This window comes from Castor canadensis, chromosome 8 (assembly GCF_047511655.1).
Source record: "Castor canadensis chromosome 8, mCasCan1.hap1v2, whole genome shotgun sequence".
Lineage (NCBI taxonomy): Eukaryota > Metazoa > Chordata > Mammalia > Rodentia > Castoridae > Castor > Castor canadensis.
This window is the reverse complement of record NC_133393.1, coordinates 1870384-1892779: the sequence shown is the minus strand read 5'-3', so window position 1 is coordinate 1892779 and position 22396 is coordinate 1870384.

Sequence of the window (22396 nt, the reverse complement as noted above, 5' to 3'; positions counted from 1 at the left end):
CACACCCACACACGCTGCGGACGACGATAGGAACAGAGGGATTTTGCATTATCCTATTTAATAAGCCTCATAACAGCAGGCATGCTGAGAATTCATGTACTTTTTGCAGATTGTTCAGTTTGTTACAGAGGTCTTTTTATTTTTAGGGTTTATTCATTCATTTTGCAGTACTGGGGTTTAAACACAGGGCCTTGTACTTGCTAGACAGGTGCTCTACCACTTGAGCGTGACTCAGTCCTTTTTTTGGTTTATTTTTCATGTAAGGTCTTGCAGTTTTGGGTGGTTTTTTCTTTTTTTTTGGTGGTACTGGGGTTTGAACTCAGGGCTTCAGGCTTGGTAGGCAGGCACGCTACCTCTTGAGCCACTCCGCCAGCACCTTTTTATTTTGTGCGTTTTTGAGATGGGGCTTAGCAAACTATTTGCTTGGATTGGCTTCGAGCCTCGATCCTTCTGATCTGTGTCTCTGGAGTAGCTAGGATTACAGGCATGAGCCACTGGTACCTGGTGGGTCTTGCGTTTTTGCCCGGGGCAAAATCCTTCTATTTATAGCCTCCTTTGTAAGTGGGATTACAAGGACAAACGACTGGCCCTTGTTCTGTAGGTTTACGTGGGATACTGTTGATTTTATGAGTCTCGTATAGTAGAGTCACTATTGTCAACTTAGCAAATATAGTCAGAGTGGCGCCCTAAGCGCTGTTTGGAATGTGGAGGACAGTACGGTTTGCTCGTGGAGTTTAGAGTCTACTAGGGTAGATAAAGTTTATAAGTCATAAAAAGAGATTAAGAGGGAATCTGAACAGCAAATTAGATAATATTTACTCTCAAATAGAATAGTTAATAAGACATTAATCAATCAGAGCCTGGTTGGTGAGAGGGTTGGGTTGGGGACTTATTTTAGGCAGATAGAGTACCATTCGTATTAATTTTCTATTGCTGCATGACAAAGTTCCTCAGTTTCTTAATGACACTCTTTCTACTGTCTGAGATGTTAAATATTGACCATTTATATTGAAGGTTGTAAAGGCCCCAGGCAGGAAAGACCATGATTTGCTCCAGGAAATGAAAGAGCACCATGATTGTCGTGGGTGCTGGAGGGGAGCAGCCCCCGATGAGGGTGGTAGTCATCAGTTCATAATTGAGTGTCATCTTTCAGGGTGTTGTGTGACGAATGGATGAGAGGGAAGCAAAACTGAAGAAGTGCTATTAAAGCATCACAGACGCAAGGTGACAGTGGCTTAGAGTGGGTTGTGGCACTGGACATAGAGTTAGTTTTATGGACTCAGGTATTTTGGAGGTGGACTCTAGAGAACTTGACGTTGGATTGAATGTGGGTAGGAATGAAGGGAGAAGAAATAACTGGAGAACACCCCAGTTCGAGTGAGGCTTGGGCTTCTAGGCAGATGGAGATGCCGTGGGGAGCAATTTGTTTGGGAACGTAGAATTCTTTTCCAGATGTGAAGTTTATCACGCATGTACAGCAAGTGGAGATCTGAAGTTGACAGTTTGAGCTGTGATCTGGAGGCATAAATGTGAATTCTGTTGCCTTTGCATGGCTTTTCATGTGGTGGAGGTTGGCGAGCCAACCTCCATGAGGGAGGTCATTTGCCTGAGTTTTGAGAAATGGCAATGTTTGCAAAGCAGGCAGAAGAAGATGAGTCAGGGACTGAAACTGAGCAGAAGCAGCCAGAAAGGTTGGCGGACAATTTAAATGTGATATTCTAGGAACCAAGGGACAGGATGGTTCTTGTGAGGCAGGAGAGATTACCTGACTAGATGTGAGCCTGAGCAAAATGAAGATAGGGAAGTGCCCACTGGAAATGAAAAAATGTAGCATTTAAGCTAACTAATCGATCAACACTGACAGGACAATGGGGTCAAAACCTGACTGAATGGGCATGGTGAAAAATGAAAGATGACAAAACAGAAATTAAAAAGTCAGCATCTGCTACGGCAGCCTTTGCCCAAGAATGAACGACAGAAGTGGGATCAAAGGAAGTACTTCCAGGGCGGTGGAGCCAGGGACGTGCTTCCAGGCTTAGGAAAGAGGGGAAGAAACTGATGGTGGAGCGGAGGGAGAGCGTGAAGCGTCCGGACAGACATCCCTGACTCACCGGGAGGCTGTGGGGAAGCGCACAGGGGCACTGAGCACAGGCGTGCGTGTGGAGCTTTGTTGGTAGGAAGTCCTTGTCTGATGATTGCTTCTCTCGTCTTGGTGAGGTCTCTGACAATGATGACGTGGATGGATGGCAGAAAGAGACAGAGTTGGGTGCTGGAATGTTTAGTAAATGGGTGACGGGGACCAGGAGAATAGTGACTGTCGGTAATGATAGACTTGTGTGGGAATGTGCTTCTCTTTTGGAGTATTTTATTTCCACAGTGTCGAGGATGGAAAAGGATGGCTTCTTCATGTTTCACTTTCTGTCTGGCTCTTTGTTAGTAGCATTGGAAGACTTGGGAATCAGCCACAGTACGTAGAGAAACAAGGGTGCAGAAGAGCTAATTAGCACAGGCAGAGAGCTGAGGTCCTCAGTGCCACCCCGCTCCTATAAACTTTTGAGGCTCCACCAGAGGGGATGCAGTCGGAATTGGATTGAATTGCCTTGCTAACAAAAGCAGGAATAATTTCCCTGAGAAGTTATCCTGCTCTAAAATGCTGCACTCTTTGTCACGGAATTGCAAAAACATGACAAGAATATTGTGATATTTAATTTTCCTTTCCTTAACTGGACAAAAATGAATCAAAGTCCTAACAAAGCAGAGTGATTAAGGTTTGAATTTTAACCCAGAGAGCCTGAAAAGTAATTAAAACTATTTAATGGTACCTAGCTAGGTATGAGGCAGCTTTTAGAGTGGATAGGAGCATATGTGTCAGGTTTGATCCTCAGCACCACACACAGACATGCACACACAGACTCATGCAGACTGTAAACGTGTACTAGTTACCTACCACCGTTCACAAATTCCCCCAGACATTCAGCTTAGCACTTTATTAACTGTTATCACCCCTCTCATACTACAAAGTCATCCTCCTGCCGCGCCTGCTTGTTTATTCCATGCCTGAGTGCAGCTCGCTGGCTGTGATTTTTGCGATGGACCGCTGTCAATTTGACCTGTTCTGTGTGGAATGTTGGGTCATCCCCAGCAACACTACGCCGAGTGTCCCTCCCATTCCAGCAGGGTGAAGAGAAGGCAATCAAACATGATAAGCAAATATTCTCTTCCCTTTCGTGTGAGGCATTTCACTGTCTTCACAGTACCATTTAAAGAACAAAAGCAATTTTTGGGGGGTACCGGGTGTTGAACTCTGGGCCGTGTGCTCGCTAGGCAGTCACTCTACCACTTGAACCATTCCACCAGTCCTAAAGCACAACAGTTTTTAATTTTGATGAAATCCTATTTATGATGGTATGTTTTGGCCATTTGCACTTTTGATCCTGTATCTAAGAAGGCTTTTTAACTCAAGGTCACAAAGATGCTTGCCTATGTTTTCTTCTAAGACTTACAGTTTTAACTCTTACATTTTGATTTAGGATTCACAGTTAATTTGTGTGTGTGGCGTGAGGAATGGTTCCCAACTTCATTCTTTTACATGTTCAGCACCATTTGATGAAAATAACATTCCCTCCCATTAGAATATCTTTGTCAAAAATTGTCCATTATCCCTTGTTTTCTTGTATTTTGAGAAATTCCAATTTTGAGTCCTATATCCCAAGCACAGAGTCAAAACTCAAATTTATGGCCTCTCCTGCAGCTAAAATGTAGGCACATGCCCTGGAGTTCACATGTGGGGCCTGTGACAGACTCTGTTACACAAGAGAGTGGTGTGAGCACACGGGCTCTAGGCAAAGCCTCCTGAGTGCTGGCACAGTGTGACAATGGCTTTGGTGGGACCACAGAAGAAGTGGTCATTTCTTTAACAGGCAGGTGAACCAAGGTTCATGGCAATGGTACTCAAACCCATCCTTTGGCTGGTTCTCCAGACAGAGTGGATCGTCAGGGTTTTTGTTTGTTTTCCTCATCAGCTAGTATCAATTTCTGTTACTTACAACCAAGGACCTGACTGATACCCACTCTAAGGAGAGATAAAGCAAAATTTCCAGCCTTGGGCCTTGGTTTGTTTCTTGAGGAATGGGAGCCAGACCAACCTCTCTGACTCTTCGTATCTGAATTTTCAACCTGCTAGCCATCCCTTTAGGACCTCATCCTTGGCTCCACAAAGCTTGGCAAGTTAAAGTTTGGAAGCGTCTGGCCAACCCCAATCCATTTCGCTCTAGGACTCTGGATTCAGAGGCATGCCAGTGGCTACATGGAGCAGTGACAGGTTGTTTCTCATGGGGAAACAGGAAATAGAGAAAGTAGAACACAACACCTACCTCTGAGGAGAGGTAACGAACCAACTGAGATAGATGAGAGAGCAGCAAAACATCATCTGGCTCTTAGAGAGAGCCCCTCCTAGTTCGCCTCCTGCTCCTTTCTGCAGGAAGGGGTTCTTGGTAAATCAAAGGCTTTGCTTCTCCATAGAGGAGATGTACATCCTCAAGAAATAGCCTGCCCTTTGTAAAAAAAATTCAGAGGTTTGCTCTTTTTTACATCCTGTCTCCAAAAGGATTAGAGAAAATATATGCTACCAGAATTGTATTCTCCAGAAATTACAGATTGCCTGTTCTCTACTTGTCACCACTGGATTCGCATGTCAGGACTTTGGCATCTCCAATATCCACAAAGAATGGCCTAGATATAAGTTTAAGAGGGTGGATGGGGTGGAAATTGCTGTAAGGATCTTGTGAAACTGCTGGGATTGTTCCCTTTGGCTGTCGTAGTGGCTGCTGGGTAATGAATTACTGGTGGCTCCTGAGGTGGAGAGGTATTGCATGTTCTCATCTGTCTTGGAGAGTTGAATTCTACTGTCATTTTCTTTTTGTCTCATAGATGATCAGCTTAAATCTTTGCCTATGTTGTTAAAATCAGTATGAACAGTGTCATTGGGGCAAGTTAGACATTTTTGAGAGCATGAACCAAGAAAAATAGATTGGTAAAAGTAATGTGAAATGGTCTCTATCAAAGTCATTATGTTTGATGGGTTTTTCTAAGGCATTAACCTCAGAGGTGTCCTCAGGAGATGCTTTCAAGATACATACTCTTATGAAAGAAGAGTCAGTGGGCTAAGAAATAGACAAGGAACCAGACAGCCTCTATTCGAAATTCCATTTCACAACTGAATCTCCGAGGTACAGTGGAAAAGTCACTGAGCCCATCACTGCTTCAGTTTTGCTAGCTGTAAATAGGAACAATACCTTCTTATGTAGCTTAATAGCTCACAGTTTCTTCCAGTGACAGAACACTACACATTTACCCATGGGAAAAATACAGATGATAAGAAAAAAGAATGCACGATACATCTTCCATCCTCCTTCCTCAACCCAGAAGAAATAATTTCTACACTTTGGTGCATCTTCTTTGAGACTTCCAGATTATGTTGTATTTTTCAGTTTCACAACCGTCCTTCAGCAATGACTGATGTACATTGAAAATTCTATCAAGTTTCACATTTCACACTATCACTCACTGCTCTCTTCTCTTTTCCCTTTGAGATAAAGCAAATTCAGTCATGCCAAAAGATCAATAAAATTGATGTAATATATAGACTTTATGTTATATCATAAAATTGTTATTTTGTACATGAAAGAGGTGAAATTTCAAACATGTATACATTGTATATATCTTTGCATATATGTGTATATATTCTGAGTTATATATTATAACTCAGAAGATCTAGACCTCCATCTCTCCCTAATATATATATGCACATATATAATATACACACATATATGTGTGCTTAGGACAGCCATTATGATGTGTATTGATCTTGTGGGAGGTTGTGGAATATCCACAAATGATTCTCAGTTGGCAATGCACAAGAGAAGGGTTGTTGCTGACAGGCTGACAAGGAGAGTAGAGCAAGCCTCTCAATGGAGGAAAAAGGCCTCCTGCACTGAGAACCACAGTTCAAGGACTGGGGAAAGCTTTGGCCCTGAGTGATGCCAGGAAACTAGCTAGTGATGACCCAGTGACCAGGCAGGGGCTGGGGTCAGTTCATTTAAGCCTTTGTTTTCTTCAAAAAGTGGTGTATTTGTCTAGCATGCTCAGGAACTTAGGCTGGATTTAAGACTCTAGACCAGAGGGTCTTTCTGGACTGGTTTGTTTAAAAAGGTTTTTGTGGAAATATGAGTAGGGGGTCCCTCCAACATTATCACCTCCCCATGATGAGGGAAAGACGATGGTCTGGATCTTCTGAGTTAATTCCTCTCCATAACACCCTTTGTTCATAAAAAGGGAACTGGTTGCCCAGGGAAGAGGGATAAAGAACATTTATATAGTATACATTCTTATACATTTAGTTTTTATATCATGTACAAATATTAACTATTCTAAAAGCAAATACAATGTAACATTTAAAAATATAAAGATGCGGGAGAAATGACCCAAACAATGTATGCACATGTGAATAAATGAATAAAAAAAATAAAGTAACAAAAAAAATATAAACATGCAAGTGACAGCAAGAAAGCAGGATTTCAGGTGGAGGTTAAATTGATACATTGAATTTTGAAATCCTGTATGAAGTTTAGTTCTCTTGGAAGCATCAAAGGAAAATGACAAAATATCTACATACAGAAAATGCTACTTCCTGTACTCTTGTGGGTGAATGCAAAATAAAGCAGAAAAGCCTTTGCTCTGATTATAAACTATATTCCAAGAGAGGTGCTGTACTACAGGATGAAAATCACCCTAATCGAACCTACTAAGCAATGCAGAAGGTATGGCATCTCCCAACTCTGCCCTTGACTGTGTCATGCTGGTCTTCTCCACCGAGCAAAGTGTGTTCTGAGTTATTTTCTCTACAAAGAAACTTTTCTAATCCTGTCTTGTTACCTTTTGACTTTATAATGTGTTTTGTGGCAATTTTTGAGACAGTTTTTGTTTTTTCAGTCTCTGGGCACATTAGGCTTTGCACAATAGCGCTTGAGTGACTCTACTACATGAGCAGGCAATTCATGCAGTCTGTGTGATTTGACTTCGTGTAACTGGTGGTGCTAGACTGGAATTTGTGATTCTTCCACATGGGGTAGATCAAGTAGTTCCCGAATAAGCCGTTACTGTGACCGCATTGGGGTTGGTAGCATGTATTCTGAGAACCTGTATTTCCCTTACACTTCTAACTTGAGCACAGAATGAGTTTGACTGCTGAAAAACACATGTAACAGAGGCTTTCCTCTGTTTCCTTTGTTTCTGATTTCTTTTGTCGTTTTGGGCAAGTAAACTTTTATTTTTGGCAGCACTGGAGTTTGAACTTGAACTCCACTTGAGTGGTTTTTCTACCTCCTTGGCTTTATTAAGAACTAATGAGGATATCAAGACATTAGTAACGACAAGGCCAGTGAAATTGTCTCTGTGCTAACAGCCCAAGTTCAGACATCGGCATACATTGAGTATGTGCTTTTTTGTATATAATTGCTCTAGCAAGGCCAAGAACAGCTTGGTTTTGTGTATTTCTGGTTATTGTGGTTTTGGTCTTTTCATTTTCTCCTGTTCCTCTTGCTCAGGTGTTCCATTTCTGTCTCTGTCTTCTTGTCTTTCCTGTTATTTACTCCTGGGTCAACTAAACCCACTGGAGACTGTAAATGGGCGAACCTGGTGCTATCTCCGCGCAATCAGAGGAGAAGAGTTCCCAGCACCTGATTTCTGCTTTCCTCTCCAAATCGTGTGTCTGATTAAATTATGCATTTGATATCTGAGTTCTTAAAACAGAAGCACATTTAACGAGATGCAGCAATCAAGTAAAATTTCTCCCTGTTATGTTTTATGTTTCTGAGCTATTTTTATGGTAAAAAATAGCAAACATGTTGCAAAATTGCCTAAAACATAAATGTACAGTCTAAAAATATTATAAGGCAAAGGAGTATTTGCCATCATCTGGGTGAATAAATCCAACATTGCCCCTCTTGAGAATATGCTCTTATCTCCACAAATACGCTGACATTTATGGCAATCACTTCCTTTTCTCTCCAATTACACCACCTATGTGTGGTTCTCCCAACCTACAGTTGAGCTTTCTCTATTTTTAAAAAAATATTTCAATGTGGTTCTTAAGTGTTGGGGTCTGGCTTTTTTTGGGGGGTGCTCTGGCTTTGTATAGACGAAGTTTCTGGCAGGAAACAATAGCATATTCAAGGGTGATCAAGGTAAAATGATTAAAGATGAAAAGATGGAGAAGGTTACCAACAGTGAGGCGAGGGGAGCCTTCACTACCCCTAGACCTGAAGGGTCCAGGGGAGGGGCAGCAGTTACAGGACCCTGGGCTTGCTGTTGCTGTAGGGTCAGCTGCTCAGCAAGCATGGGCCTCCTCAGGGGAGTGCTGCCACTGCCAGCGACGCCCTGACAAAGAGGGTCTGAAGATATGCATGCTTTGACCTCCTGCCCTCCCATATGCTTCCTGCTGGCTGTTCTTGGCCAAAAGCCAGGGTCTAAGTGGCCCATTTGAAGCAGTCCATGCTGGTCAGGTCCCCAGGCCCAGGGATGGGCAGAGAGGGGTCGAGAATGGGCCCAGAGGGACAACTGGGTCATATCCCAGTAGGTTTCTTTTGCTTAAGCTTACTTTGAAAGATGCATTCACATTGTTTTATGTAGCTGTATTTTACTTCCAGTCCCTGTTGTATGTGATTGCATCACAGGAACATGCAATTATTTATCACTTTTGCTGTTGGTGGGCATTTGGACTGTGTGTGGGTTTTGGTGATCACACCTGTCGTGTGTCTACTGGGCATGCAGGCGTGCTTTCCATAGTGTGTATCAGGAAGCACAGCTGCTGGGAATATGGTGCTTACATAGTCAGATTTAGTGAATAGTGCTAACGTGTGTTCCAGGGTTGTTGTGGCAGTTCACACTCCTACCAGCACTTCCACGGCCTTGCAAATCTTACATACTGTCATTCTTTAATTTTAGCCATACTGGTGTGTGGTACAGTGTTCAGTTTTAATTTCCTTCATCAGAAATGAGGCAATAATATATAAGTTCTAGTTTCTTGTCCATTTTTCTATGTTTTTTATATTAAGAAGAGTTAAATACATATATATATATACACACAATATATAAGTATGTATGTATCTGACTACTAGATCTTTGTTGAATATAGAGGTGTGTACATGGTTTGCATATGTATATATGTACACATATAAGTACACATACATTCATGTGTACATATACATCTTTATTGTTGCTCTTTGCTCTCTTTGTCCTAATCAATTACTCTGATGGATAGAAGCTTCTAAATTTATCATAGCATAGTTTATTAATCTTCTATTTTATAGTTAGTGCTTATGCATTCTATACAAAATACAGTTTTCTTTCCATTTATTTAAAAATTAACTTCTCTTAATAGTGCTTTATAATTTTCTGTTAAAACCTTGCATACTTTCTCTTAGTTGTATCCCTGGGTTTTATATCTTTATACTACTGCAAATAGCATCTTCTAAACTTCATCTTTATCATTGCCATTATGGACAATGAAATTTTTTGTATATAGTTTATTTCAAAGGAGACAATTGTAATCATTTCATACAGAGAGAATTTAATACAGGGGTTTATTGTTCCTTTGAATATAGTGTAGAACTGGGGACATGCGGGGTGGATCTGAGAGGCAGGCAGAACACCTGGACTGGCCTTGGTGTTACTTGTTCTGGTAACTTGTCCCCTCCCATCTAGCTCTCGTTTCGTATTTGAATAGGCACGGCCAGGTCGTCACAAATGATGACAGTGCTACCCCGTCTTCTTCAATCCTGATTACTTATTTTCCTGTCTTAGTGTATTGGCTAGAAGAAAGTGGTATTTATGCTCCAGAGTTTACCAAAGCATTCTGAGTTGCCCTGAAGTCTTTCTGGATCCTTTGGCAGGATCTTTTTGGACAGTTCAAGCCCATATGACAGGTCTTACTCTGCCTAGTTTATTTTTAGATTATAGATTCACAGACTTTCAGAGCCGGAAAGGATCTTACAGTTCTCACAGCTCAGAAGTTAACAAACTGTAGCTCTTGGACCAAGGCTTGTGCTGTTTCTATAAGTGTTATTGAAACGTGATCATACTTCTTTGTTTGGGTCATGTATGGCTGCCTTTGTGCTGTAGGGGCAGAACTGCGTGGCCCTGAAGTATTTGGCTATAATACAGAATAAGCCTGCCAGCATCTCTTTAGGCCATCCTCTTTATTTGACAGATGAAGACGTTGGTCTCTGCTCAAGGTCACACAGCTGTTAGTGGCCAAGGGTAGGTAAGATCGCTGAACTTCAGATACCCAGACTTGTCTGTTCCAAAGGATGGGACTTTTCCTAGTGGGATGGAGGTCCTAAAGTGAAGCTGGGCAGGGGCCTGGCCAGAGGGGAAGTCAGAGAAAACTTGTGAGCAACTGTCCTGTTTGTCAGTCCTTTCTCTAGGTCAAGGATCATAACAGCCCCTCTTTTGACCTTGAGCAACAAAGGAAAAAAGCATGACGAACGAGGCACTTCTCTTGCTGTTCACACGCCTTCCAGTACTCTGTGATGCTAGGTTATGTGCTGTGAAGGGCTAGACAATTTAAATTTGTTAACTTCAACTTGGAAGTACTGTGTCACTGTTTACTTGAAGTCAAGATTTCCAAAGGACCTTGAATTGTTGTTTACTGTCCTTGTTGCCGTCATCCACGGCTTCGTAGGCATAAAAACATTCAATTAAAATTTCAAGCAGTACTGTTTGGTGATGGATACAGGGAAAATTTCTATTGAAAAAAAGATTGACCTCGAATGTACTTTTTCCACATTGAGGCTCAGCTGTCTTTTATTTGAAAAGGCATAAGCAATTATTAAAGAACATGTTAGATTATTTTACTTTTTTTTCTTTCTTGGTCTATTTATCTCCCACTTTTCACAACTTCTAATAGGGCACAGGAGTCTTCAGATGGAAAAACCAATTCGCAGCTTTTAAGCTTGTCCTTGTCCTCCTGTTTACTGCTGCACTGCTTCTGGGTGTTAAGTGCCAATTATCATAAGTGTTTTTACTTAACTAGATATTCCCATAAATGAGGACCTTTCAGTAAGAGTGATAAGGAACTTAATTTGGTTTCTATTAACCTAAACTTGTCTTTCTCCTTTGATCCTCTGTAGGATAATTCTCTTCCGAACGTTCACTTCAAATTCTTCCTTCTTTGAATATTTTTGCAAGGCTGTAACTACCATTGTGCAATTTTTATAAGCATAGCATTGGATTTAAAATTTTTGTTTTTTACAATTTATAGAGTTAAGGGAATTGTTTTATCTTTCTCTCCATCAGTACTTCCTTTTAGCTCTGATCCGGAATCCATCTTTTCCCCTAGGCAAACCATGGAGAAGTGACTTAAATTTGAAGATGGTGTGCGTGCAGCATCTTGTACAGGACCCGTCCATCCTCCAAACCACTTTCTCGAGGTATTTCTCAAGGAGGAGACGATGTGAGAAGAGACAAACTGCAAGTCCCTAATTATGTAAGACTTTTAATTCTACGATGGTCCCCACACAGGCTTGTTCCTCACCTCAAAGGTAGAGAGGACAGGAACAGGTAATATTAAGTCAAAACATAGTATCATATTTTCCTTCATTTAACTCGAGTCCCCAGGGCCCAGAGTCTGGTCTCCTGACTCCCTGTTGGTTCTCTGGTGTTGTCTACCTGTAATTAATGAAGATGGGGGTATGGATCTCAGCGTCTTAAGATTCTGCCTGCTTAGTCAAAGGCAATTTAGTTGTTTTTTTTCTTCTCCATCTTCTTTCCTGTTGATTTCCTGGAGTCCTCAGGGGGTCGTCATCATCAGTCTCCACACTTTAGCTTTGGTCACCACCCACTGCTGGGGCAGACAGGGCTCAGGCATCCTAGTATTACACCTGCAGAACTCACATGCATCCTCAGCCCTCAGCCCCACCTCACTCAGACGTTTTCTTTCCTGCCCAGCACTGGTTCTTCTGGTGCCTTAATCACTGCTGTAACGGGCAACTAAAGAGCCCAAGGCAGCACCAGAGGTCTATAAATGGCTACATGCAAGGGCAAAGGACACACGCATTCTTTGTGTGCTGAGTACTCTCACCAGGTTATAGTTCCATCTGTCTTGACCTCGTGATAACTTCGGGGAAAGTTAATTAAGATCTGTTTGACTTCACGGAAGAGCTCAGCCAATTTGTCCACGGGATCATGGTACAATGAGGGGAAAGTACATCTCTTCTCTCTGAGTATAAGTGTCAACATGATGAAAAGAATTGATAGGAACACAGAATCCTGTGATATAGAGGAAATATCTCTGGCTCCTATTGGTGACAAACTCACAGAAACTTCTGACAAGGATCTGGTTTGTAGTAGAAGGACATGCTACATTGCAGTGGAAGATTAGTGAAATTAAAGTTTTGTCTTTTCTCCCTTTCAAGTTGGTGGAGTCTCTGAATTTGCAGTCTGTGAACTCCTGGTCAATGTGGCGATTGCTATGTAGAGTCCTTCTGTGTTCTTCCCACCTTGGTGCCTTGGTGCATCCTGTCTGTTCTCCTGACGTGTTCTCTTATCCATCACCGTCTGTGTAAAGAGTTTGGATCTGGCAGGACCATTTGTGACTTTTTTCCTTTCTTAAAATCCCCCTTCTCCTATAGAATAGCTACCATTTGTCTTTGCACATGCACTACTGTTATTGTGGGAAAGTGCACTTTATCTGTTTTGAAGCATCTTACTGATTTTTTGGGTCTCATTCAAGTCCACCTGGCTCCTTGAAGCCTCCTCTGGTATCATCCACTCCAAAGGGAGCTCCAGCCTGAATTCTCACTGCCTCTACCTGTACATGTTGTATTCTGTCTAGCATTAGTGACTGAACTGAATGAACTGCTCATTGAGGGAATGCCTTGTCTTTTCATCCAGGTTGTAAGTCTTTGAGGATAGTGCTCACGTGTTTATTCATAGCCATTTTCTCCTGCCTCAATGCAGTATCTTGCATATAATTTCTGTTTTATCATATTCTAATTAGCTAATCATTTAATGTGCTGCATGATAAGTACTTAAGGAAAACAGCCACTGTGTCCATATTTTGAATGTGATGATCACTAGCATTTGGGTTGAATTAATGTATTTTGAAAGGCCACTTATCTAATAAGAGATATTTCTTGAGAGGCAGAATTGCTACCCAACTTTTTGCATCAGACTGACCTTGGCTTAGCATTTCCTGGTTCCATCCAATTAAGGAAGAATTTTTGTTAATGAGATTGTTTAGACCACTTGGGCTACGTGTTAGGAAGGATGGTGTTTTCTTGAGTTCTAGTCTTCTGTCATATTTTGCACAAAGTTTTCTCAGTCAATATTTTTTTCCTGTGGAAGATGAGAGAGCAATATGGAACTGATAACTTCTGGATCTGTGTCCAGAAGTGAAAGGTGTCATCAGAATTTTGCCAAAATATCACCTCTAACTTAAAGATCACAGAGGAAAATTATAATACGAAGTTGACATCATTCTGTTTATCCCATCGGCAACTGTGTTTTCTGCATTTATTTAAGATTCTAGAACGTGAAAAATCATGTTAGAAAAATCATGGTAGAAAGTACTGTTTGTTGGCACCAGACCCTCATTGGCAGTTTAGGCCAGATTTTGTGACATGATGAACTTTTTTAGAGTGACTTTCTGTCCCATGTTGGTTATAAAGGAGGGCAGATTTGGATCACAGGAGGAGCTTGCACTGCCCGAGGTGCTGAGAAGAACGACCGAGTAGAGCTGCAAGTTCTACACCCAGCTCTGCATGGTGGCCCTCTCCTGCATATGATAAACTGACTTTTCTCAGTTTATATTTCCTTTTGCAGGAGCTGTGACCTGGCTTTACAATTTCTCCTGCTGTGATATAAACAATATGGATGAAAATCTGTTAATGTCACAAAAATGCAAGAACACCTCCAGTGTTTACCATGTAAATCTTTTGCACTCTCATCCATGACTTAGGGTTTCACTCCTTTTGTACACAGCAGTCAGTACTCATGGTGTTAGGTTCACTAGCTGACATTCACTAGGGATTAAATCAGCAGCTTTTAAAGGGAAAATTTCTTAAACATTTTATGAGCCATTTCCCCCTCAACAATGTACTGTAGCAATCAGGTGAAACGGAATAGACATTGTGGTCAGCTGGAAGGTAGACACTCATCTCCACGCACATAATTTTCTTCACCTTCGACAGTTTGTTTTAAAGTTGAAGAACTTTTAAATGAGTTCACAGGCCTTAAATACTACTAGGGAAAACATTTTGCAGGATTTCTATTCTTATTTTTTTCCAACACGGAATTATGACAGATTTTCAGGATACTGATAAACCAGAGAATCAGAGTGCTGGAAATAAGTAGTGGCCCTGTGAGCTATTGCTCAGTGAGAAAACTTTCTTTGTCCACACTGGAAATGGCAACGTGGGAAAGTAATGGACGTTGGCACCGAGATCTCTCCAAGTTAGTGACGAGTCCCCAAACTGGTGTATCCAGTTGTCTCTGCTTGGCAACTCAAAGCCATCACTTTGAGTTTGCTGGCTCCTCTTGCAGAAATGAGACGTGTGGGGTCCTGCCTCAAACTTACCCATCTTCTTTTTGTGCTCCTTCCCTCAGAGAGTGGTACCACCCGTCAGTAAAGTGTGGTCACGGGATGTATCAACATGTGGAATTGTGCCTTTTCTCTTGCTGTTTTTCCTCCCACCTTTAATCAAAAACTGTCACTCCCATACACGAGACTGTCTCAGTGTGTCTTTCTTTTTGGCTTTCCAGTATGGGGGTTTGAATTTAGGGTCTCACACTTGCTAGACATGTATGTGCTCTATCACTTGAGCCGCTCCCCCAGTCCTTATTTTTTGCTTTAGCTATTTTTAGAATAGGGTCTCACATTTATGCCCAGGGCTGGCCTGGACTACAGCCCTGCTTTGTACACTTCCCGAATAGCTGAGTTGATAGGTGTACATCACCACACCTGACTTATTGGTTGAGCTCGTGTCTCAGTAACTTTTTGCCTAGACTGACCTTGATCCTCGATCCTTTTGATCTTGGTTTCCTGAGTAGCTAGGATTTCAGCCACTGTGCCTGGCTGAAATTATCTTTTAGTAATTCCGCTTTTACTATGGTGCTAGGTGTTAGTGTCTACCAATATGCTTAAAGTAATTTTCAGAATGCCATCTTGTTACACTTGTAGAAGCCTGATAAGGCTAGAGGAGGCGCGACGAGGTGGGGTGGGAAAAGGGAAATGGAAATGAGCCTTGCGAAGAAAATAATTTTTTTCCTAATTTCACATATGGGGATACAAAGGCCTAGAGAGTAAGTTACTTGCCTGTTGAAGAAATCCAATCCTTCTCAGCAGAGCAGGAAGAGCACCTCACCAAGAGCAGGTTTAATATGTCGTATCTTTCTGGCGGGCAGGGTAATTAATTTAAATCTCAACAATATGCACGGCACATTATAGAATGTAACCGATGATTTATGATCTTTAAAGAAATACAAATCAGGAGAATTCAATGAACTATCCTTCTTGTAGCTGGCTGCTTTAACTCCAAAATTATCAAGTTGGTAGCAATTTTCAAAATTCATTATACTGCATCGTGTGCGCTCTGATTCAGGGAGACAATGAAATGCTGTCATGACTTGCAAGTCACCATTTCAAGTCATCGATGTGTGAAGTCTCGATTCCTCCTTTGGCTTTTGGTCTGTGCCCAGCACTGCTGTTTGGATCTTTGCCTCACTAACAATTGCAGCTCTCATGCAACATGGGCTCCATGACACCCGTTCTGGATGAGTTGCTTGTGCCTCAGAGAGGTTAAGCAATTGCCTGCGCTGTCACAGGCAGAGCTGGGTCAACCAAGGTCCATTGACTCCCTGGACTGTGCTCCTACCCTAGTGTTGTTTAAGCACAGGAGCTGACCCTCGTATAACTCCTGGGGTGGGGTGTTAATCGTAGAAGTGGACGATACCTGGTCAGGTTCAAAAATAGTCTATATCCAAACTTGTGAAAAATGGGACCATTCTGTACATGTTGGATTCTGATCTCCCTGGATAGAATTTATACTTGCTTTATCGTGCGATTCTCAGCCCCCCCACCCCAGTTGGCCAGGTTGTCTGCAGTGAGGTGTCACAGCTGCACCACATCTGCTCAGCCATCCACAGTGGAAAGTGCTGGCAGTCGTTTTACCTCAGGGAAGTCATGAGATGTTAGTTTGGGAAAAATCACTGTTCCATGGAAGGATGAAGCAAAATGCCAGTGGTAAAGCTATTGTAACACCATCTCCTACTTTAGGTGAGTTCCTGGCTATAGGAATTGTAGATTTAGGAATTTAATACACCAGTAATCTCCCAGTCTATGACAGCAATTCGTTTTATGCCTACAGATCACTCAGTGCTAAGTTTTCCTGCCTGACCCAAACCTTATTATCAGGAATGACAGTGCAGGTGTCTCAGAAATGATTCCAGGGTATCCTGGGGAAATAACAAATTGTTCAAATCTACTTTTCTGCTTTTGGTAGCTGTGGTTGTGACAAGAATGGGCAGGGGTAGAAAGGGGTCTGATGAACCACAATCCTGCCAGTAATTCAGAGATTTCTTAGAAAGGCCACAGGCCAGTGAGGTGCTAAGTCTTCTATTTGCTGATTTACTTTTTCAAAAGCCTGAAACTTACACATAGCTTTAGCCCATATCACCTCCACTGTTGCAAGGCAATGAACTGATCAAGCTTACCTCGCTTACGTATTCAATCAACAGATGGACTTTTCAGATTGGCTTATGCCCTGTGCTGGGAATCAGTGTCCACACGCAGGTTCTATGTAACAGTGAGTGATGATGCTCAAAGTTGAAACCACCTAGGGTGGCTTCCAGACCAGATTTGCAGTAAGGGCTCATATGGGTGCATTTTCATTATTTCATGCTGCCTTTGTTGACAGAATTCACAGATTGTGGTGATATAAATAGAAATGACTTTGGTGACACAATGTGACTGTCCTCCTCTAACCTGGCTCTTCTCCCAGTCTCAATGAATGAGGCTGTCATCTTTCCTGTGGTTCATGCCAGAAGCCTCAAAGCCTTCCCGATGCCCACCCGCTCCCTGGATAAGTGCAATTCATCACCACATCTTATTTGTTCTGGACCCTGCTTGCCCCCTCTTGTTGTGCCACCTGTCAGTACTCTCCACAACACAAATGGAGTGATATTCTCAAGATTTAAAACCGGGCATGGTGGTGCATGTCTGTAGCCCCAGCTACTTAGGAGGCAGAGACAAGAGGACTGTGGCCCAAGGTCAGCCTGGGCAAACCATAAGACCGTATCTCAAAAACAGTAAAAAAAAGCAAAAGGATTAGGGCATGCCTTGAGTGAGTGGTGGAGTGCTTGCCTACAATTTCAAGGCCGAGAGAGAGAGAGAGAGAGAGAGAGAGAGAGAGAGAGAGAGAGAGAGAGAGAGAGGAAGGAAGGAAGGAAGGAAAGGAAAGAAAGAAAGAAGTGATGTGGTTATGTATGGATTAATGTCACAAGTATTTTAGTGCCTATGATGTGTAAGGCACACAGAGAGAGCAAGATAACAAAGTGTGTTTCCTACTTACCCCCACTTCATGAGAGACAGTGGGAGACTTCTGTTGCTCTCAAATTCTTTCCATGGCCTTTGTAATCAGGACTAGCCCCGTGGCTCTGCTCTCTGTTGTCACTCTCTTCACTGTGACCACTGCTGCCTTGTTTCTGTTCTTAATTATGCCATCTGACCAGCCACCTTGGGGCCTTTGCATGTGCTGTAATGTTGGTCCAGCATGCTTTAAGCTTCCTCCACCCCTCACCATCAAAAATAAAACGGGTTCTCTTATGATACTTCATGGGCAGAAATGTGGTCATGACAGCTCCCAGGTGTTCCATCGCCTTATCTGAAGGTGCTTCTTGTCTCTGTCCTTGCCAGGAAGAGGCCAGTAGCTCTGGAACAAAGGGATGGAAGGGCCACATGGTTGCAGCCACGGTGGCAGGCCACCCTCTCAAGGACACACAAGTCCTTTAGGTCCAACTCCTGGTTTTCCCTTGATGTGGTTGGCAGAACGCCCCCTGAAGAGGACCCCAGCTTTCTCTTGCTTGGTCCTTCCACTTCCCAACAGCCCCAAAGATGCCTATCTTAGCATCTGGCCACCCAGCGTCAGTCTAGCTAACTTTGTTTTCTTTTCTGTTCCAACAGAGCCAAACGTCCTTTCTTCCTGTTTCCTTCAACTCTAGTCTCTAGGATTCCAGTGTGGGGCTACGGCATTCTCAGATAGGAACAGCGTTTGTCTCCAGGAAGGTTTGTTTCAGGAGTTTCTCGTCTCATTTCTGCAAAGTCTAAAACCATTGAACTGAACAGAGTTGTGGTTGAGAGGGCGGCTGCGTGGTCCTGCCCTGAACCTTGATGCCACCCGAGGTCTGGCAGGACTCAGGAACGCTCTCTCCCATCCCCGCCAGGACGTCAAGGAAGCTGAGTCCCTAGAGCACCCCAGAGTCTGTGTCTCCATCTCCCATGTTTCTGAGTGACACAGAGGGCAGACCAGGGAACCTGACAGATTGTGTCTTCGTCGAGGGATGAGCAATGGTGAGAGGCCTCACTAATGTTGAGATGAGGACTGCGCAATGATAGTGTTTATGGCGGGAACAGAATGAGAGGGAGCGCATTTGATGGGAGCTTGTAACTGGAAGTAAGGTGGATGATAGCAATTCGTAGGCTGTTTTACTTATGGCACACCTGTTTGTGCCCTGACAGGTACATAGTGGAGGACACTTTCTATAGGCTGTGAGATTTTGGGAAAATTAGTCGACAATCATATATAACTGTGTCTGAGTTGCCTCATCTGTACAATGGGGCAGCAGTCGTATTTACGTCAAATGGATTTTTTGGTAGTACAGGGTTTTGAACTCAGAGCCTAGGCAGGTGCTCTGCCACTTGAGCCATACCCCAAACCCTTTCTTTCCTTTAGTTATATTTCACATAAGGTCATCTTATATTTTGCCTGGTGCCAACCTCACACTGCGATCCTCCTACCTCTGCCCTAGGCTGGGACCACAGGCAATCGTCACCACACCCAGCTTGTTTTTGTGAGATCAGGTCTTGTTAACTTTTTGTGCAGATGGGCCTCAATCCAGGGCCCTCCTGTGTCTGCCTCCCAGGTGGCTGGGATTACAGGGCTGAGCCATCACACCCAGCCTTACTCCTTATGATTGTTGGGAGAATCCAGGTACCCAGTGTTTAAGGTGCTTGGTGCAGGGTGGGCATTCTGTGTGCTTGCAGTTGTTAACAGTGCTTGTTGAGGGAAGATACACTTTTAGCTGTTGCTGATATTATTGTTTATAGATTTTCCCATAATTCTGAGAGGAAAATAGTTTGGAAAAGAAACTTAAAGGTATGGTGTAAGTAAATATTGATCACTGAAACGCAATAAAAACTGGAGGTGACAATCTTTGAAGTGTTTTTTTAGGAAAACTTGAGAAATGGCTTTGCGTTCATAGCAGTTTTCTTAGAAGCAGGATATTTGGCTCCAGGAGGGAGAACCTGCCATAAATAACTGCAGTGCTGTAATCTCTGCTTGGTTTAATTTACAACCAAACACTGCCCAGGCGGGTCCCTCTGGCCTCAAAAACCAACTCAGCCATCGCCCGTCATGACCTCGTTGCCCATGGAAACCCCTCCTTTCTGGTCTTAGGGGTTTTTAGGCAGGACCTGATACCTGCTTTTGGGTAGTACAGAGCAAACACCAACAAATCCTTGTGAATTGATTGATTGCTCCTGAAACCTCCAACGTAGTCAGAACAGCAATGAGTTGCACGCTGCGTTGGGCTCGGTGCTTGCCAGGCAGAGCTCCTCGAGCCTCGTGAACACCTGTACGTCCTGCTCAGGTCTTAGCCGTGCACTGGAGGGAGCAGTCAATGGAGGACACTGCTTATAGGCTGTGAGCCTTTGGGTAAATGAGTCGACAATTTACTGTGAACACGCAGCAGGGCTGGGGGGGACCGAGTTCCTGCATCCCACCGCCCCCAGGGCCAGGGCTGCACTCCGGGTAGCCAGGCTCTAGATTCCAACAGGAGGTGAACAGGTCAAGGTGACGCAGCACAGCGAGTGTCAAGCTTTGCTGAGTGTGAGGACCAGCAGGCAGGGGGCTGGCAGAACTACAAAGGCCCCCGGTCCCCCTTCAGTGAGAACTCCAAAAGGTTTCCGACATGGCTGCTAATTTTCAGGAAAGCAGCTTTCCAGAGGCGAGCTGGCCTGGGAAAAGGAGATTCAGGAGCAGCAGTGACAGGGACAAGGGATAGGGGTCAGGGAAGGGTTCTGGGTGGTAGCAGGAGGAGGAGTTTGTGGGATTGGGTAGATGAAGGGAAGGATGAGAATAGTGTGGGTGAGGCACAGAAGCAAAAGCCCAGCTTGCTGGGGAAGGAAAGGCCCGAATATCCAGAGCAAAGCATGCAGGACAGGAGGTGGAGGAGATGGAAGGGCCGAGGGGCCGATTCACAGGGCCTGGCTGGATGCTCAGAAGTGTGGAGTTCTTCCGGGTGGTGTGGGGCCTTTGTGCAGAGGACGGACAGGATCTGACTTGCAAGGTCAGTTGTTGTCATTCTGTGACTAAAAACAGGCTAAGATGATCCCCGGGCAATAAAGGATGAAGGATGAAGTCCTGCACCAAGGCTGTGAGAAGAGAGAGAAGGAGAGTGGGAGGCAAAGAGTCAGTGAGAAAATGCATAAGCTCCCATGCCGAACGGACCTGAGTTCAAATCCTTCCAGGGTTAAAAATTAGCCTTAGCCTAATTTTATGCCTGGTGCAACTTACTGAACTTCTCTGAAGCTATCTCCTCATGTTTAAAACAATCAGGAAATAAAAATACCACAGCACCTCTAGAATGTAGAAATCCATGAGACGATGCTTGTAGGAGTCTTACCATGGTACTCGACATGTAGGGATCTGTTATTATGATAGGAAAACCTAAATTAGGGCTCACAGATGCAATAGGACATAAATGAGATGGAAGAACCAAAGCTAATTTTAAGCCAGGGTTTCCAAAACTGAGGGTGCATTTCAGTCCCCAGGGAACATATGGCTATGACTGGAGGTGGTTTTGGTTGTCACAACTGGAGGACAGCGTAGTGTCCACCGGCACCTCCACTGGCATCTAGTGGGCAGAGATAAGGACAGTCCCCACAGCAAAAAGTGTCCAGTGCAAAATGTCAGTGTTGCCAAGAAAAGGTGCTTAAGATTTCTGTGAGGGGTGATGGAATTGATGGAGAACCCAGGAAGCCAAGCAAGTTAAGGGAGAAAACAAGGACTTTGATTTTGTACCTACTGAAATTGCGGTGTGTGGGGTCAGAGTTGGCTATTTGGCTGGTTCTACCCTTGTCCTCTGTCACTGCATCCCATGCCTGTCTATTGGTGATGAGGGATGCCTGAGGAGGTGAATGTGGTTGATAAATAGGTGTTTTGGGAAGAAGAGGAAGGGAAAGAGAGGGAGACAGAGATCGAAATTGGGAGCATAGGAGTTAAGCAAGGATCTTGTCATGGAGCCAAGCAGGGTTGGGAATTTCAAAGATGGACCCTTCTATGGACCAGGTGACATGGAGGTGCTGGGGTGGAGGTAAGGAAGATGGTCGGAGTTGAAGGGTGAAGAGGTGGAGGGGCTGTGGGACCATGCCTTGATGACAGACCAGGGGTCAAGAGGACGGTAACCCTGGTGCCACCTGTCCTTCTCTGCACCAGGACCACTCTTTCCACAACCCACCTTCTAACAGCCCTAAAGACAGGAGCTAATCAGTTAGAACCCAGGCCATTCAGGGTGCCATGTTTTACCCGAGAGGTCCCACACCAACACCACTTCCCCCGCCCTGCCTCCGTGGGTGAGAAGACACAAGCTCGTCCGTGGCTTCGGTTTTAGGTGGCTGGCTGGGAAAGGCAGATCTTCTTCTGGAGTTGGCCACATTCAACACATCTTCACCCACTTGTTTCCTCCTCATTTTCACCCCATATTTGTCCACCAGTTACGTGGTTCTTGGGATAGCTGTGCACGTCTTAATAAAGCGTCACCCTCATGGTAGACGTTTGGGGATTTCACGTTTGTGCATCCGTTCGGAGTGGCTTTTGATGTTTTTTATTCAAGGGCAAGCCGTTAGCCTCTGATCACGTGGTATCTTAGTTCTCAGAGCAAAGAAATGGCTCCCATTACCGTCTTATTACACTAATCTTTTGCAAAGGCATGACTGGGAAGAATTATCTCTCTGGCTGTTTGTCTATTTCCCTCAGTGCCTTGACTTTCTGCTTTTCTTTTTTGGTGTAGTCCTGTGATGTTCATCTGTGAAAACAGCCACTATGTTGAGGATTTAGGAGAC